This window comes from Opisthocomus hoazin, chromosome 4, assembly GCF_030867145.1.
Source record: "Opisthocomus hoazin isolate bOpiHoa1 chromosome 4, bOpiHoa1.hap1, whole genome shotgun sequence".
Classification (NCBI taxonomy): Eukaryota; Metazoa; Chordata; class Aves; order Opisthocomiformes; family Opisthocomidae; genus Opisthocomus; species Opisthocomus hoazin.
The window spans coordinates 2,606,280-2,624,464 of record NC_134417.1 but is presented as its reverse complement, the minus strand read 5'-3'; the positions used below and the strand labels follow the sequence as shown (position 1 = coordinate 2,624,464).

General features: G+C 50.1%; 1 protein-coding gene across 2 annotated transcripts in view; it reads right to left on the bottom strand.

Annotated features, from left to right (window-relative positions):
* The window catches only part of ARHGEF4 (Rho guanine nucleotide exchange factor 4), a 187,946-nt gene that overhangs the window by 29,441 nt on the left and 140,320 nt on the right, over window positions 1-18,185 (bottom strand). Inside the window, exon 1 of one of the 2 annotated variants that reach the window (XM_075417577.1) lies at window positions 2,433-3,203. The exons of the other annotated variant lie outside the window; for it this stretch is intronic. The gene's annotated coding sequence lies outside the window, so the exon portion shown is untranslated. Of the gene's footprint in view, window positions 1-2,432; window positions 3,204-18,185 lie in introns of those variants that run through there. 2 annotated transcript variants of the gene reach the window in all.

Genomic DNA, 18,185 nt, shown 5'->3' with positions numbered 1-18,185 from the left:
AGCCCTGGCCCAGGCTGCCCAGGGAGGCTGTGGAGTCTCCTTCTCTGGAGATATACAAGACCCACCTGGACAAGCTCCTGTGCAGTCTGCTGTGGGTGACCCTGCTTGGGCAGGGGGTTGGACTGGGTGACCCACAGAGGTCCCTTCCAACCCCTGCCACGCTGAGATTCTGTGACTCTAATCAGTTTTGCAGGACACTAAATAGAAAGAAGTTCCTGGAAGCCTTCCCTGCGGCACCTTCCTAGGCAGAGTGTAACAGGCAGCTGCAGTCTCCAGTTCGGTGACAAAAGCCACCCGAGGAGCATTTCAGTGACACGACACTGAGCTAAACACCAGCACGAGTCACTTCGTGGCTCTCGGCTGAGCCTTGGCTGGCAGACGCTTGTGCTCCGCTCACCAGCCGCCCCACACGGCTTCTGCGTGGTGAGCCAGGAGTTTGGGTTACGAATGGAGTCGGCCCGCCCGATGTTCTCCAGAGCTCCGCGTGTACGCGCAGGCCCTGCAGCTCTCGCCTACCAGCAGACGCGTTTTGCACCATGTCAAGACACAGCGCGGTGACCGACAGCTCAGCCACCTCGCAGGGGCTGCCACGCTGCTGCGGCCCAGCCGAGGGCCAACCCCTTGCCCGCTAGCTGAGGGGTGAGGGCTTCCCAGCGCTTTCAGAGCCTGCTCAAACCTTGTGCACGACCCGTCCTCACACGCCGCTGCCAAAAGCTTTCTGCCACTGGCACCTACGACCCCAAAGCCAGACTTTGCTCCCCCAACCTGTCGTTTGAAGGCTGAGCTATGCTTTTACATCTTCTCTTTTCCAATAAACAATCTGTTTTCCACCTTACGCCATAAAGTTATGATTCCAGCTGTAACTAAGACCACAGGTGAAGTTTAGAGGGGAGAGAAAACAGGTTGGAAAGCCACTGTGGTGTGCTGAGGTTTGGTGGTTTGGCTTTTTTTTTCAATAGTAACTTCAGAAAACAACATATACTGGATAGCTCCAGTAGCTGTTTATCACAAAGTCCAGCCAATAGAGCTGGTAGCTTAGTTTGAGACTTTGAATAATTCAAAGCTGCTCACGTCCGTAAGAGATTCCCAGCAGGGCGTCGCGAGGGGGGCCTGCGGCTGCCGCGCACCCCGCACCGCGGGAGACGCTCCTCTCGGGGAAAGGGATGCTCCCCACTCCGGTGGAACTCAGAAAGACGCTCAGCAAGGACAAATCTCATTTCTTTCAAGTGACGTGGGGTTGTACAACACTGACGTATTACACACAGTCACACAAATAACCGGCACAGAGTACACCACTCGCGACGACAGAGCCAACATCGCCATCCGGCCTTTCTCAACATCGGGTCAGACCCCGGGAGCCATCAACATTCAGGTCTGAACGGACCGCTCCAGCCACGAGTGCCAGCAAACCCACTCGTGAAAGCTGTATTAAACTGCAGATTACCTAACACGCAAGATGAAGGATCCTGCTGAATTTTAAGGGCTTGGATATTTTGCACAGTCTCCAGCACAAATGCAAGCAGTGTCGCCGAGAAGAGTGCACCATGGCTTCCTTTCCAGTCCATCTTCCTCCAGGAACCGGTCGTCTTCAACGCCACCAAGCAGAGGGTTGCTCCGCCGAGGTGCCGATGCCCAAGCCTGGAAGCGCTGCGACGTACGGGGCCGCCAAGAACACATCCCCGAGGCGGACGGGCCTGGAGCGGGCGCGCTGCTTCGCTGCCCTTCCCTCCTCATGGGCTGCAGGCGCGCTCCTCGAGTCGCTGCGCGCGGCCGCTGCCGGCCGGCGACAAACACGTGGCCTGCAGGCACTGCGCGGTGGCCCTGCCGGCCACGTTGACACCCGCAGCCGGTCAGCAGCGAGACTGAATAAAGCAAACAGGATAAAAGCCAGCAAAACACTCCTTCCACGCCGCTGCAGCGTTTGTTCGGCCCGAATTCCTGATGCGCTCTATCGATCAAATCACTTTGGCTAATTGGGCATTACTCACCCCACCGCACAGCGCGATCTTCGCAGCGGCCGAGCAACGGAGGCGTTACGGGCTCCAGCGTTTCGCAGCGGGCGCTTGCACGTAGCAGGTCCTCGTGCAAGGGCTCGTTACAGGGTGGCTGTCCCTCGGCACACAAAGCAGCAGCACCCCGGGCTTCTCCCGGGCTGAGAAGTGCTACGTCCAGGCACAGCATCGTCATGGTGCGGAATCGAGACTGGTCAGCGCCACGGCGAGCGGTTACCGTGAAGCAGGTTGGCTCTGTTACCTCTTTCCCTTTCTCTGGGTTAACAGGGATCCAAAGCACAAGGCACAGGTGACGGCACAGGTGAGGGGAGCAGGGTGGGGAAGGGGGTGGTGAGTCAACAACAAAGGAGGGATACTCTGAGACACACAGGTACCGTGACGGCAGACAAGCAGACCAGAGGCAGACAACGACAAGCTGACCTGCGGATTTGTCGCCCGGTCCTGGAAACACCACACCACTACCGGCAGTCCTCCTTCAGTGAAACGCCAAAAGAAACATCAGCACCACGTTGACGATGATGAGGAAGAGCAGGATGACAAAGACCACTACCCGCTGGGTCTCCGGGTTCATGTTGCAGCGCAGGAAGGTGTGGAGCGCGCTCCATTTGTGCCTGCTTCGGTCGGGGACCTTTGCCATGGCTTCAGCCCCCCAGGTAGCGGGGGGGGGGGGGACACACACAAAAAGGCTGCAGGCTTCTTAAGCGACCGCTGTAGAGCCCCCAGCAGGGGCACGGACGGGGGGGCAGAGGGCTGTGAACAAAAAGCTGGTTCGCAGCTCTTAAAAGCAGAAGTCGGAATGGTTCCACACAGCCATTGCTGACCCCGCACCGCACGCGTGCCAGAACACCCCCTCCGCACCCCCTTATCTCCGGGGGACGCTCGTCAGCACGGCCGCGGGGTTCCACATCTTCTCTGCCCAGGGAACCGTCGCCATCGCCTCAGCAGAAGGAAGACGCCGGATTCCTCCTCGCAGAAAGCCCGAGCGTGCCGGCGCACCGCAACGGGGGCTGCGATATTGGCTTTCCAGAGAGCGGCTCGGCTATTTGCTGGGCGCCGTCTCCAGGATACGTGCAGGCCTTAGCAACGCCGGGCAAGCTTCTAAGGAGGGTCAGGAGCGGATTAGGCGGCTGCTTTTTTAAAATCCTTCCACCCGCACTAAGAGCGTGCCAGCGAGAGAGACGAGCGGTGCCAGGAGGCAATCCCGCTGCGCCGTGGGGCTGGGGAAGGCTGGCTGTGCCGCAGGGCACGGCGAGGGCACGCACGGCGTCCCGCACGGCGTCCCGCACGCCGGCCTGCCGGGGGTTTGAGAGGGGGACGGGGGTTTGAGCAGCCCTCTGACCCGGCTCCTCTTGGACTCTGCCCTCCGCTGCCTGGTGGGGTCCTGGAGCCAGGGTGTCCGAAGGACCTGGCTACCTCTGCCAACGCCTCCGTGGGACTGAGGCACTTCAACCCCACATCTCTGCAGCCAGAAAACCTCTACTCAGCTCTGCAGAGCCCTGAAGGTGCTTTCATGAACTTTACATTTTGCTGCTGGACCGTGACGTTCATCAAGCCGCCTGAAGCACACTGACCGATGCCCCAGCCCAAGCACAGCTCCCACCAGTGCCTGACCAGGCTCAGGACGAAAAGGCACTCCTCCTCGGAAGGGCCAGGGACAGTTCTTGGGGACCACCCGTCACAGACGGGCTCTCTGACCACGGTTGCAGCCCTGTCCTGTCCTCTAGCCAGCAAAGCAGAGCCCACCTTCTACTCAACAGCCGGCAGCAATAGCACTCCCCAGGAAAGCAAGAGGGGTCCCAGTATTCAGGACCTGAACTGATGGGGGGTAACCCCACATCCTCCAGTTCTCATGTGCTCACCCCCCCACACACCCCTTGGAAACTGAGAAAGACGAACCCAGCAATCCAGCCCCTGGACCTAGGGCTGGGTGGTGCAGTCGCTAGTGCACGGAGCTGGGTGCAAGGAGGATGACTCTGCACTTTGCCCAATAGTTTCAAACATGAAAAAATAAAAAATCCAAAACCCCAATGTGTATATAAATGTATATATACACACATACATACACACATCCCTAGGAGCAGGAACCAGCAGTCACGGTTCCCCCATTAAACACACAAACTCCTGAACACCTATGGTAGCACCCATCTCTGGGAAGGGCCGCGAGGGAGCAGCCACATCACGTGGGTATGAACAGAACGCACCCGGCTGCTCGCACAGTTGAGAGAACGCACATCAAAAACAGCCGTCTGTCTTCAGGTGTCAGCACATCAATGCCCATAATGTTTCTTGAAGATCTGTAAGGCTGCTGTATGTACCTTGGAACACAGTGGGTGAGAGATTTAAAAGGGAAAAGGTTCCAGAGTTATGGTCTGGCTGGGAACTGTTCTTTCATTTTGTTTTTTCCCAAATTGTGCTAACCTCAGCAGGGGTTTGACAGAAAGTGCTAAGCAGTCAATCAACTGCCACTGTCTCCTCATGCTTCCGTAACGTTTAAGATATCTGTCTTTTGTAGGCATTATAAAATCAAGTCTAGAATTATTTCAGTTTGCTGGTTTCTGAACGTAAAGACCCTGCAATTCTCCTTGTCTCTAGCCTTAGTACAAGGGGAATAAAGTGTAGGACGAGGGCTCGTGCTCTCGGTGCAGCTTCAAGACCTGATAAGCAGAACTTCACATATGGAGCAAACTACTGGGATCCAGAGGCTTCCCAGGCTCCCAGGCGTTTTAGAGGTTTTGGCCTGCATTCACTTAATGGCTTTGAAAAAACCACTTCTCCCTGCCATATGCACCACGGCGCGATACTTCGATCCCTAAGCTTGTGGACTTCGATTTAATGGAAGTCCTTCAAGCCCACAGTTGACTCTTATCGTTGCATGGGTCAACTCCTGGGCATTCTGCAAACCCTGTCCTGTTTTAATGGCTTTTCAAGAACTGGTTGAGTTTGGGCGTAAGCCACCAAACAGTACGTGGGAGGGATGTGGACCTTCGGGGAAGCTAATCATGGTGAATGGGAAGCAAGATCACACCTGCTTCTTCGGTGCAGCAACTACCATCTCCAGTCTCTTCATTACACTGAAAACAAATAGACAAACTCCAGTGACCCACCGAGGCACACACTGGTGAGCTAAACTGGTAGAGGTATACTGTTGGTGCCACAGGACACCAGGCGATTCCTAAAACCCGTGATGATATAATGCTCCAGGAATCTGCTGAAATCTTTGCCACTCAGGAACACGCTTGAGAGTTTGAAGGTGAAAGCCCAGAAAGTTTGGCTGAATATCTATAAAAACATCTTAAAGGAGAAAGTAGTTTACTTCTTGGACATTGCTCTGAGACCACCTGGAAGGAGAAGCTGGGTGGGAACCGACACCAAGACGAAAATGCAGAAAAAAGATGCCAAATTGCAACGGAGGGAGCATGTTCACCTAACTTTGTTGGAGCTGTCTGTAAGAAACCTCCTGCACCACAGCCATGCTCCTTTGCTTTCCTGATGCACAGACCGAAGTGCTCTCATGCACGTATGTTCACCTTGTGCACATCTCGTAGCGTTACACAGTTAACGTTAACTTGCACTCACCCTTCAGACCCCACAATAAATAAGCAAGAAGGAGTAGAAACTTATCTCGACATGGACAAAAACCACAGAGTGACTCTAGCCATGACCTGCCTTTTGTTCGTCCCCCCATGCCGTGAATCCCCCCATCCAGTCCTTCACAGAGTCTGCGCATGAGGCAGCTCCTTCCACGGTAACTCAAAGCGTTTGCAGTGGTGGGGCTCTCCAGCTCCTGCCACACGCTGCTAAACACCATGTGGCACTTTTCCACGGCAGAAATAAAGCTTCATTCTTACTCCTCACTGATCAGACACGCTTCTGCGGTAGGTGGCATCAGCAAGAGATGAAATAGCTGAAGGTGTTACCTTGTGGCATGTAGTAGAGTGGGATTTAGTTTGTATAACTATCACCGAGGGAGCACACTTCAACTAAGTGTTGCACAATCTTCATTGGAACCCAATTTGCAATTGTAATAATTTATTTCCAGGCCTTCCTCTGAGGGCCCTCCTCAGCCAGGACTGCACCAAGGGAGTAAGGGAGCAAGCGGTGAGCGCAGAGCAGCCTCGAAGGCCTGAGCGCTCATGAAGCTGCGCCATGGCTACACAAGTCTCCTGCGAGGACAGGCTGAGGGAGTTGGGGCTGCTCAGCCTGGAGAAGGCTCCGGGGTGACCTTAGAGCAGCTGCCAGTGCCTGCAGGGGCCGACAGGAAGGATGGGCAGGGGCTTTGCACAAGGGTGTGTAGTGACAGGACAAGCAGGAACAGCTCTAAACTAAAAGAGGGCAGATTTAGATTAGATATTGGGAAGAAATTCTTCCCCATGAGGGTGGTGAAGCCCTGGCCCAGGTTGCCCAGAGCAGCTGTGGCTGCCCCCTCCCTGGCAGGGTTCAAGGCCAGGTTGGATGGAGCTCTGAGCACCCTGGGCTGGTGGAAGCTGTCCCTGCTCATGGCAGGGGGGCTGGAACCAGATGAGCTTTCAGGTCCCTTCCAACCCAAACCATCCTATGATTCTATGGTTCTAAGTTGGTCAGCGACCAAGCCTTCAAGAATAACCCCCAGTCTAACATGAGATAAAGCAGAAACAGAAAGATCCCCCTTTCTTTACATTTCATCAAAATGCTACTAATTCTTGTCCAGCCCTTACTCGTCCCCTTGCTTGTATGTGCAGCAAGAGAGACCTGAGCTTCTGAAGACTGCTTGAGGAGTCAGTTTTAGGAGGCCAGGAGAGCACAGACTGACAAACTCACTTGCGTGCTGAACAAAAAGAGCCTTTTGGTATTGTAGCAGCTGAAGAGGGACCAGAAAGGCACGTGTACATAAGTAGAACAGGCAAATAAATAACCGAGGAGACGACAGCAGCCGTGAGCGGGGACCAGCCCCGCCGTCAGCACCTTCCCCTCTCTCACAAGAGAGCAGCCTTGGAAAGCAAGGCTCTGAGCAGGAAGGTAGATACCATGCTAAAGCACATTTCCAGGCCTTCCTATACTTGACTTTGCACAAACAGGGACGTGGTTGCTACAAGTACAAGGCAAGCCAAGCTGTTCAACTCCTCTTAAAGCCAAGGACGCATTAACATTGAGCACTGTAGGCACAAACGCACGGCTCTCAAAATCGCTAGAGGGAAAAAGAACGCCTACTGGGGTCACTTCTCAACGCCTTCTCTCCAACGAGGTGAAAAACGCATCAAAATATTAACAAGGAACAAAGAGAGGAGAAGGAGGGCTAGAACCGAGCCTGGGTTAGGCCCATCGGGTACCCAGACACGTACTTTTTGCCCCAAACAAGGCAGCCAGCTCCGTGCTGTGTTTGCCTGCGCTGTTCAGCAGAGCTCTGCCTACCATGCGAACGCAGCACGGAGCGCGCGAATGCTAACTTCTTCACAGGTCTTCCTCAGGTGTTCCTAAGCAGGGTATCTCCTGAGGTAGCAGTTACTCTCTCTTTTCACACCAGTGAAGCCACGGATGCACATATGAACCTCCCCGTCCCTCCAGTTGGCATCGCTGGCTGCTCGGATGCTACACGCAGAAACCCTCAACAGTTCAACAGCCCAAGTAACAAATTTCACCTGGATCCATGTGACTGGTTTTTTTCCCCCCCCTTTAACCTTTCTTTGAGATAAAAATCACCAAATTATTACTGCCTTTATCGCTGCTGAAGAGCTTCTTGGGGAAGGAGAATCCGGGCTCTGAGTGGACGTTCAATGGACAAATTCCTACTCCAGTTTTCAGTTCAGCAGCTGAAAACAAGGACTGAGAACGAAATTGCGAGAGGGGGCAAGCATTGCTACTTGCAAATCAATCCATGAAAGCCAAATTTCCTTAACTCTCAAATACCCCCCATCACGCTTTGCCCAGCATCCAAACTAAGCAGCTGTCAACCCTGCTCTGCGTTGAATTAACCCTCCGGAACGACGGCACCTAAGGCCTCCCAAAAGGACTCACTCACTACTGAGCCACGGCCAGAGGACACCAGAAGAAGCGCAGCTTCTGAAGCCGCATACGACCACGTATTTCTCAAATGGAGAATGGTCTGTCAGAGGCCCATGGTTTGCTCTGAACTTTCCAGCGGGTAACGCCGTGTTACTAGAGCGCGGTCACTCCCACCGCGTGTTTCTCCAGCTAGCACCGCATGGTTTCAGCCCACACAGCTTTTACAGCCAGTACTTCCCTGAGCCCTTTACTCGTGTAACACTGCCAAAGTGTTAGAAGTTGTTCTCTTGCTTGAGTACTAAGATTCACCAGATAATTATCCATGGAAAGAAAACTGGCCTGACAGTTTCTTTGTGCAGCGCACAGATTCAGGCATGGCCACACCGGTACACTGCAAGAAAAGCAGCTTTCTAGATGGGCCACCCCTGACAATAATTAAAAAAAAAATAGACACAATCTGCTTAGCAACCAGTCTTTGGCTTTCAGACTCCGCTAAAGCTAGAAAATCTTCCAAGCTCTCCTAAAGCAAGTTTTATTTTCAAGAACAGCAACGATGCCTGTTCCCACGTTTGAAGCACCTGGGAATTCCTGCCGTGGCCCCGAGTCCCGGTGTCAGCGGAAGCGTCGCTGCCGTGGGCCACGGGCCGGCGCGGCACATCCCACGAGCGAGCTGAGGCGAGGGAGCTTCCCGCATCGCACGCAGAAGATGAGACGCTGCCAGGGTGGGCTGGGCTAGCGCTGGCCATGCATTAGGGTTTGACTGAAGGTGGAAAATTCTCTCTCGGCACTGAATGACAGGTGACAGGCAAGAAATACAGGCGGGAACGGCCTGGGAAACAAAACAAAGCACATTATGATAGATGTGGTGGAGCAAGGAACAGGGAGAAGCCAAACCAGGCTGGAACAGTCCATGCAATAGCCTAGGAAAATGGATTTTTTTCAACCCAAATCGGACACAGGCAGAACAAAGGCTGCTGTGTTAACGATGCTCAGAAATAAAGACAGGCTGAATGGGATATGCAGTAAGATGGGTGGTGGACAGCAAAGAAAATTCTGCATCTTAGAGACGTGGCAAGATTAACAGCTTGAATGCAGTAACTAGAAAGGGGGCAGAACAGAAGATGACACTCTTGTTACAGAGCTAAGGAACAGACAGGGTGGCAACGACATCCTTGGTGACCAAGGGAGGTGGTGTTCAGGAGGTCCTAGAAATTATCTGATTGCTTTTTTTTTTTTTTTTTGTGGCTATCCTGGTTTTGAGCTGAAAATTGGACAGCCACGGATGACACAAAGACAAGGAATGGTCTTCATTTGGGCGCTGTGTGTGCTGGAACAGAGAAACAAGGGAGAAACAGAGGCACAGAAACACTCTGAGAAAAGTCAGGGAAAGGGGAGAGGGAAGAGGCCTGGGCAGAGTTGGGGCACCTGAAGCAGGCGAGGGCAGAGGAAGCTGCAGCGAAGCCCGTGAAAACAGATAAAGTGGGTGAGAAGAAGGGGATGAGTAACAGCGCAAGGTGAGCGAGAAGATGAATGTGGTGACCAGCGCGGGGTAGAGGAAGATGCACAACGTACAGAGCTGAACAACACTGGAAGATAATCCCCGTAAGAGTTTTTAAGCGAGGTGCCTGGAAATGGGAGGGAACAGGGATAAGCTTTATTTTTAGGTAGTTTGCAAGACCTTAAGACTCCTTTCTTTCTGACTATACAGGAGTTTTGAAGAAAGCCAAGTAGATTTGGGCTACTGAGCCCACACATTATAAAATATGACTACAAGGTTCCTTTAGCTGTTATCTTTCAAAAAAGAAAAGTTTGGCTGCAGGGCAGTGTTATGACACTTCTGTGACTGCTCAGCCTCCTCATCTCTTACAGAATATACCTGTCTTGCAGATGTAGAAAACAGGAAAACTGCTTACAAGTTACAGCTCTGTAAAGTTCTTCCAAGCTGGCATATAATAATTTTAATTCCAGAATCCTCCTCCTCCATCATCTCCTGATACAATTAAAGGAGCCACAGGAGGGCTGAGGAGAACAAGCAGCTCCACGGAGAATGAGAAGGGCTATGAGAGGGCAGAGGACATTCATAAGCTGCGTATAAGAAACAGGCTAGACATTTTTACGCCCTACACAACAGAAAAGCAGGACAGAAATCGTACAGTGCCAAGCAGCCTTCTGAGGCCAACTATTTCCAATACCTCTGTTTTAGCCAGCAGGTCAGAAAAAATGCAGAGGAACAACACACCCTGAAGTCTTGATGGGCTGTTCTCCAAGAGCCTGCCCCATCAACCAAGAAACTAGTACGATCTAAGATACAGCTCAGAAGCAAACTTGGTAAGTGGCTTTCAAGATGATCAGCAAGGCAAGGATGGGAAATTGATAGCCCCAACCATCAACGAACAAGGTCCCCCTCTGCTTTACCAGCAAAGCATCCATTAGGGACAGAGGAACATGAGAAATCAGGACATTCAGCCCATATTTGATAGCTCAAGCAGCCTGCTTTCTTTTCATAATACCCATTGACGTGAAGACTTGCCAGCGGTGGGTTTGTGGAATAGCCAGAAGCACAATCCTCTCTAAAGATTATGGGTAAAACCAGCTGGAAGTAGAATTGAAGAAAAGAATCCCCATCAACACCTTTCTAGGTCACTGTTCCAGTCGGTCCCACGCTGCTGGGGACAAGGGCCCTTCTGTTCGCCTGCCTATGGAGAACACGCGCGTGTCTACGGGTGGGAGTCGTGGGGTTCATGCAAGCAGCATTCCCTCATGGCTCTCCCAGGGCACGCCGAGGGCAGCCAGCAAGGGCCAGCCCCGAGCGCCCCAGCCAGGAGCCTCAGGAAAAGCGGGGCTGGCACCTCAGCAGCTTGGTTGTCCTCGCTGATCCTTCTTGCCTCTGCAGCTCCCGGAGTTTCGCTGTTTTTATCAGAGCCGTAATACAAAACTGCGAGGAATATACCAATGCCTTCACTGCACTGAAGTATGGCTGAACTCGCTGCTAACTCTGCCCCCAGATTACTGAGTGTGGGACAAGGGGCCTTGGTCACAGGACGGGGGTGAAGCTGGCAGGGAAGATCTTCTGAGGGATTAACAGTGCTCTCTGAAGGGCCAGAAGAGTCGGGAGGGATTTTATTTTTCCACCACAGGCTTCAAATGTCTTCTGGGGATTAGGAGAAAAAGAAAACTTTGCAGAGAGGAGCTGCTCTAAATCAGGATTTGGAGAGGAGAACGAATCCAAGAAACATTCCGATATCAAAACCACGCTGAGAGGAACCTGAGGCACAAGTACAGTATGAAACCAGATATATTCACTCCTCTGTCTCTATGCAAGCACTTAACCCTAGAATAACCTCTACACTAACCTTTCCCCAGCATTCCCACTCTGTCACATTCCTTCTTTATCCCCTTCTCCCAGCAAATCTTTGTATTTCAAGATCCACTTTGTTATTGTGCTGTTATCCATCACAGGTGTTTCTCCAACAAGCGAACTGGGGCACGGTCATCCCAAAACCCATTTTTAAAATAAAGACATTGGCAGAGCGAATTGTAACAGCAGGATTCGCAAAACAGACTTGTCCTTGCACACCATCAGGCTATCATTTCAAGCAGCAATAACTACAGTTTAATTTATGCTACGCTTCTGAAGTCAAGTCTCAGAAGGGGTGCAAATATTGCAGTGCTTCTAATGCTATTCCTCCCACAGAACAGCGATGGAGCGTTCGGTACCAACCCAAGGATCCCCGAAAGCTCCCAAGGAGACAGCTAGTGAGAGACACCGACGACAGGGGCACGTTCCTTCGCTGTAGCAGAGGGCAGGTTTGAAAGCAAGGCTCCTGCTCTAAGCATGAACGGTGAAAGCACTCAGCTTCACCTGCTCACAGGTTTTCCTTGGCTGTAGCTGCACAGGGCCCGATAGAGCGTGTGCACCCCACAGTCAGGTCGTGTGGGCAGCACGGGTTGAGCGATGGCGGAATAGCAAGCCTGTGATGAGGTGCACGTGAGGGCCCTCAGCAGGCAGGGACCATCAGGACCTCTGAGGGCAAGCACCAGCCCACCACATAACTCCAGGGCAGCAGAGAAGGATTTGAAGATCTCAGTGGCACCACTGTAGGTGGCCCTTGGGCTGGAAGTGGCAGGCAGGGAGCCAAGACCTGCTGCAAACGTCACCCTTAGCCCTACAGGATACAACGCCACTGGTATGGATGAAGAGAGCTCTTTTAACGGGATGCCAAAGTACTGGAATTTGGTTGCAGTCTTCACCATGGAGAGACAACCACCTCTCATGATTAGCTTCAGTAGAATCATAGAAAGCTTTGGGTCGGAAGGGACCCCTAGAGGTCATCTAGTCCAACCCCCCCGCAGCGAGCAGGGACACTGCTAACTAGATGAGGTTGCTCAGAGCCCTGTCCAACCTGGTCTCGAATGTTTCCAGGGATGGGGCCTCCACTACCTCTCTGGGCAACCTGTTCCAGTGTTTCACCGCCCTCATTGTAAAGAATTTCTTCCTTATATCCAGCCTAAACCTACCCTGGTTTAGTTTAAAACCATTACCCCTCCATGTTTTCTTTAAGTGTTGGGGAGCATCAGGCAGACTTTGAGACAATTTGGCACTGGTAACTTCAGGAGTTAAAGCATTGTTGGATCATTTTTTCTCCAAGGGGAAAACTGTTTGCGGAGCCAAGCCTCTCTCTACACCCCAGTAACTGGGAACACATTAATGCCGGCAAACAACAAACATTATTAAGAGTCCTCTATTATCCACAGCTATCATTAACAAGCGCTGACAGAAGCTGTTAGAGTCTTTACAATTTAACAGCTGGCAGGGCTGATGTCAGAACCCCAAAGCCATCACGCGGGCTCCAGTTACTTCCTCTGAGTGACGTCTTTAGGTCTGGTGTACAGCCACAGATGAGTCTGGGCTGTACCTTCCCTTCTCTGAACACGTCGGTATGTGCACGGGGACGCACCCGTGTCCACAGAGAGGTGAAACACCGAGGCTGCCTCTCCCGTTCTGCTTCTTCAGTTTGGCTCCTGGAAAGAGGAGTTAGCTCCACTCAGAGACAGACCCCATAACCCAGTCACTCCCTTCTGCACGTGCAGGGCCCTTCCACTGTAACACCTCCCCGTTTTCCTTTAGGAGTTAAAGATGTGACAGGCCCCCATGTGCTATTCTTGCTCCAAGAACTAAGCTACACCTGGGTTTGGGGTTTTTTTTCGCTTGTTCCTAATGAGTCTCAGATTAATACAGCTATTTAGAAAGAGCATAGGTTTAGCAAAAAAAATGATGTGTTTTATAGAAATGCTTCCATGTGGACTGAGCTCCTGCTGATGATCTGTGCCTATGCTACAGACCACAACACACATGGTACGGGAGCTACCTACCCACCCCTCACACCCACGTGTGGGAACAAGCATTCGGATTGCTAAGGACTGCAAGCGTGAAAGCTCATCCCATTTCTCCCACCTTTCCCAAAAACCCCACTTGCCAGACGGTCTTTCCTCAGATGAGGATAATCCTCAGCGCCGAGTGAGCTCCACTGGCTTCCACCACCCTCTCTTCACCGTGGCCTGCCGGGGAGGATCCCTCAGGCAGGGGATGACCCAGTCCTCACGCTGACGAGGGCACCAGACAGCGGCTCAGAGCAGCCACCGCTGCCCGAGGTAGGAAGAAGAAATACAGCTCTGGCAACCCCTGGGACCACTTAGCTCCTGATCCCGATGTTTGATGAGACATAATGGCTGGAGAGTATTTGAACAGACCGATTTGCTTTAAATCCATTGCAAAAAGCCCTCTGAAATGACATTAGAAGTTTGCAGACCTGAGAACTGTAAAAACTAAATCCATCAGGCAGTAAAAGAAGTTACAATTCTGATCCATACTCTGAACATTCACATCTGAGCCCTATACAAAGTGACGCAAGCACTTGGGACCAAAAACTTGGATCCAGTAAAGATTTATGTCCATCAGTGATCATCATTTCATGTCCTTGACAGCACTGAGCTTTACACACTATTCTGCAAATAAATCATAATTGTTGCTTCTGGACCACAGTTGTCAACCTTGGTTGCAGAAATATGTAAGACAGAAAAACAGGAATCACAGAATGAAGCCCTCCGGAAAAAAAAAAGGTGGGGGGGGGGGGGGGGGCAGGAGGTGGTATTTGTTAACTGGTTTCTATTTGCTTTAGTATCAGTTGGGAGAGCAATATACTCACATTAAGGTATAAAAGTGGTAATAAATCTCCTCTCCCAGATTACACAGGAATGTTAGAGATTGCTTCCATATGATCAATAATTCTAAATCTGTTTTCAGGCTGGAAATCTGTTTTGACCATAGCTTTTTCAACCTATTCTCCACTCTTTTACAAAAAGGGGATGAGAATATTTTGCAGCATAATTTAAAGTTTTTTCTGTCTTTTGCAATTTGTCCTCAGATAGTACATAAGAGATTTCTATTAATTGGAACGTACATAGATAATGTGCAAAATGCTATGGAGGATATTAGTTACGTTTAACAAAATTAAATTACATTGTTCTGATTTCATCTGCATTAGTATTTTATTAGTTCTGGGGTTTGATTTGGTTTTTTTGTTTCTTTTGGGGTTTTTTTTGTGTGTGTTTTTTTGGTTTTGGGTTTTTTGTTTTTTTTTTTTTTCAAAAACGGTTTGCATATCTGTCTTGTTTAAAATTGGCTGTGCTTGGAGGGGCACAGGGTGAGCCCAGAACAAGTTCCCAGTGAGCGATCAGAGATTTTAGCACAGGCATAACGCCGCAGAGACTCAGCAGCCCCAGCTGTATGCTGCTCAGCAAGCCAGAGAGGGCTGCTGCAATTCCTGCCGCCTTCGGTACGGGGCACATGTATCGTTGGCGCTGCTTTCTGAACATTTTTCTGGACAAATTATGTTGTTAAATCAGAAATGGATATGTTGGAGTGAATTAGCTCAATTGCATCTTGTCAACAAGCACTGGTTAGCACAAACATCCGTAATACACCACAATATGAAGCAGAGGAAGTTCCAGCTGAAGATGAGGAAGAACTTCTTCCCTCTGAGGGTGACAGAGCACTGGAACAGGCTGCCCAGGGAAGTTCTGGAGTCTCCTTCTCTGGAGACATTGAAGACCCACCTGGACAAGGTCCTCTACAGCCTGCTGTAGGTGACCCTGCTTCGGCAGGGGGTTGGACTGGGTGACCCACAGAGGGCCCTTCCAACCCCGACCATTCTGTGATTCTGTGAATATTGTTTCTTTAAAACAGAAGGCAATGGTGGGACGCGTCTCAGATAAAATCCAGGCCCCCTGAAGCCCACGAGCATTTCCTCAGGAACAAGACTTCACATACCAAATTCCAAACTTATCGAGCACAGAGCCACAAGAGATAAGGAAAAAATAGGGAGCCTTGTCGTCCTTTTCCAGACAGCGAGTGCTCTGCTTTCAGGAGATGGGGACAGTACTGTTCATCCAGGGCTGCAAGGGGGTAGGCAGCCCGCACGTTGAGCTGCAACAGCATTTCTCCCGAAGCACGGAGCCGCACGGACCCTTCGCACCGCAGGACAGAACAAACCCGTCGTACGCATCGGGTATTTCCAAGCAAACAAGTCCCAGCCTCCTCGCCCAGGCCAGTTACTTGCTAAGCAGTAGAGTTTTCCTCATTATCCCCACGATTACTCGAGAGCCGGGCAGGCAAGCTTTTCATATGCTTAATCCCTCATCATCTCGACCTCAGTCCACACAGAACACCTTCCATGCAGCTCGAAGCTACGTCTGTCCCAAACGTAACATTTCTGCGCCGGCGGGACAGAACCACGATACATTTGCGGTCCAGGTTTTTCTCTCACTGCGCTTCACCGAATTATACCGCGGAAGGAAAAAGATACAAGGATAGGGTCTTTCTCTGGAACAAACGCAAAGTCAACTCCACCAAGTACAATCTAAACACAAAAGTCTCTTTTCACAAGCATCAAGAATGCATTTGAAAGAATGTCAAACAGATGCCCCAAGAAAACGACTTCCCCTGCCTCTTTTCTCATCTCAAACCCTTATTATTACTTTTTGAGTGATCTTTCTTGGCTCTTACACACTTTCCTGCTGATCTTCTTAGGTGGGCTGTATACAACCTTCCCAGCGTTCTTTCATCCCTTTAGTCTTCTTGCCAATAAATCCTAGTTTTATGAAAGGTTTCTGTTTTTGATTTCATAATCATTTTCTCTTGATTCAAAATGAGCTAAAACTCAGTGGGTTTGGTGGTTTGTTTTTTAATGCAACACTTGGTCTGCCAAATGCCTTAAAAATGTATTTCAGCCTTCTCTCTTCATTTGAAAGCTGTTTCTTTCAAGGCAGCTAAGAATAATGCAGTTACCATAGTATCCTTATCCACGACCAATAAAATGCAATTTGGAATATAACAAAACAAAGACAAGACTACTCACCAAACGTGACTAAATGAGTGGACATCGATGTCTTCGCCCTACACATCATGCCTAGCACTACTACGGAAAATACTCCAGGCTTCTCGATGCCCAGCTTTAGGTCCAGCAGGGAAGGTGAAGATAAGCCTGACCGATTGCCAGCTTCTGGAGATGTTTCAGTTCCAACCCTTCAGATGTCTGTTCATCTAAAATCCCTACCTCGCAGACTTCGTATTTCACCTCAGAGATTTTGTATTTAACTGTACTTTTTTCTTCCAGGAAGCGACTGTGTAGGAAAGCACTTTGCTAAGGCTCGGTGAAGCTAAGTGATGGATTAATTACCTGTAGGAACCAGTTGACAAAGTAAATAATGTACTGCCTGCTCTTACTGTTCTGTTGGCCCCTGAACAGACAAGCTTCTAGGGAACAAGCCAAAAATAATCTTTTTTCTTCCAGTCAGCTGGCCAACAAAACCCCATGTATGCTTCAAAGACTATACAAATTCTACCTGCTTTGGACACATCCACTTGCTTTCCTGATTAGAAGCTGAATGACAGAATTTTACTCCAATAAAATAAACTTTTAAGAAAAGAACGAAAAACAATTGTTCTTAAGAACAATGAACGATTAAAGAGAAAACCACAACATGCATGATGTATATACAGGCCTGCTGCCAAGTGAATTTTTCTCCTGATTTTAAAGAGTTGTAAAAATTTCCTTTTAAAAAAGTGAAATATTTTGCCTTTTCCTTTTAAGCAAGGAAATAAAAAAAAAACAGAGGGTGTTCTGTCTGATGAGGCACACTAAGACGACTTACCAAGGCAAGCGCCGGGACGGGAGGGAGGCAGAATCCCCCTCCCACACTCTCAGTGCTGCGGGACGGACTCCTGCAGTGCCCAGGACTCTGTCCCAAACACACCAGGTAAACGTGGGAGAACGCCACGCAAGGTTTGCTGGTGTTCTGCTAATGTTTCCTCGCCAGTGACAACAGCCCAAAACAGCTGAGATGAAATCAAAAAGTTCTGCCCATGGTTTGATAACCCCTCAACAGGGGAAGAAAATACAGCAAGTCTCTTCCCTACCCCAGGCACCCAGGGCTGTAGCCAGGGATTCTGAGCACTAGGAGCAGGAAACCTGCTAGAAGCGCATTTGCTGTTGTTATTTTTGAAGAAAAGCCATTATCTTCACTGTACAGCTTCCTGAAGCTTTTGCAGACTCCAGAAGCACCGTGTATAGCAGACATACAGGCACAGAGCCTCAGGCAACATAGTTTCAGTTACAGCTTAGCCACAAGAAAATATTATGCATCTTTTATCCGTGCTTTCTCGTCTTGTGCAGGTCGCGTTAAGGTAACAGGGTAAAGGGCAGAGAGAAAAGGTGTAAGAGTGCAAGAGATCACTCAGGTGGTGAAAACGCTCCACTCTTCCAATAAAAAGCTTATTAGTTCACCCCACCAAAAAAGCATTCTGTGTGCAACAGGATGCCAGTTCTAATGCACTAGACAAAGCCATTGTATTTTTTTTCAGAAAAAAACATCTTAAATCCTGTTAACATGTTGCTCATCGCATCAGTTAAAGTAGTAAATTTTTAAATTGCTGATCTCAAGTTAATCAGTGTCAGCACTACAAGAGAAAACAGCTAAAAGTACTGACTAAAAAGGCATGACTTTCACACCCCTAGAGTGAATTCACTGGGGAACAGGAGCAAGCAGCGAAGACCAAGCCTATACGAAACTTCGCACCCTTCTTACCTACTAATAGAGAAGTACGTAGACCGTGTTTTTTCCAACATTTCCTTT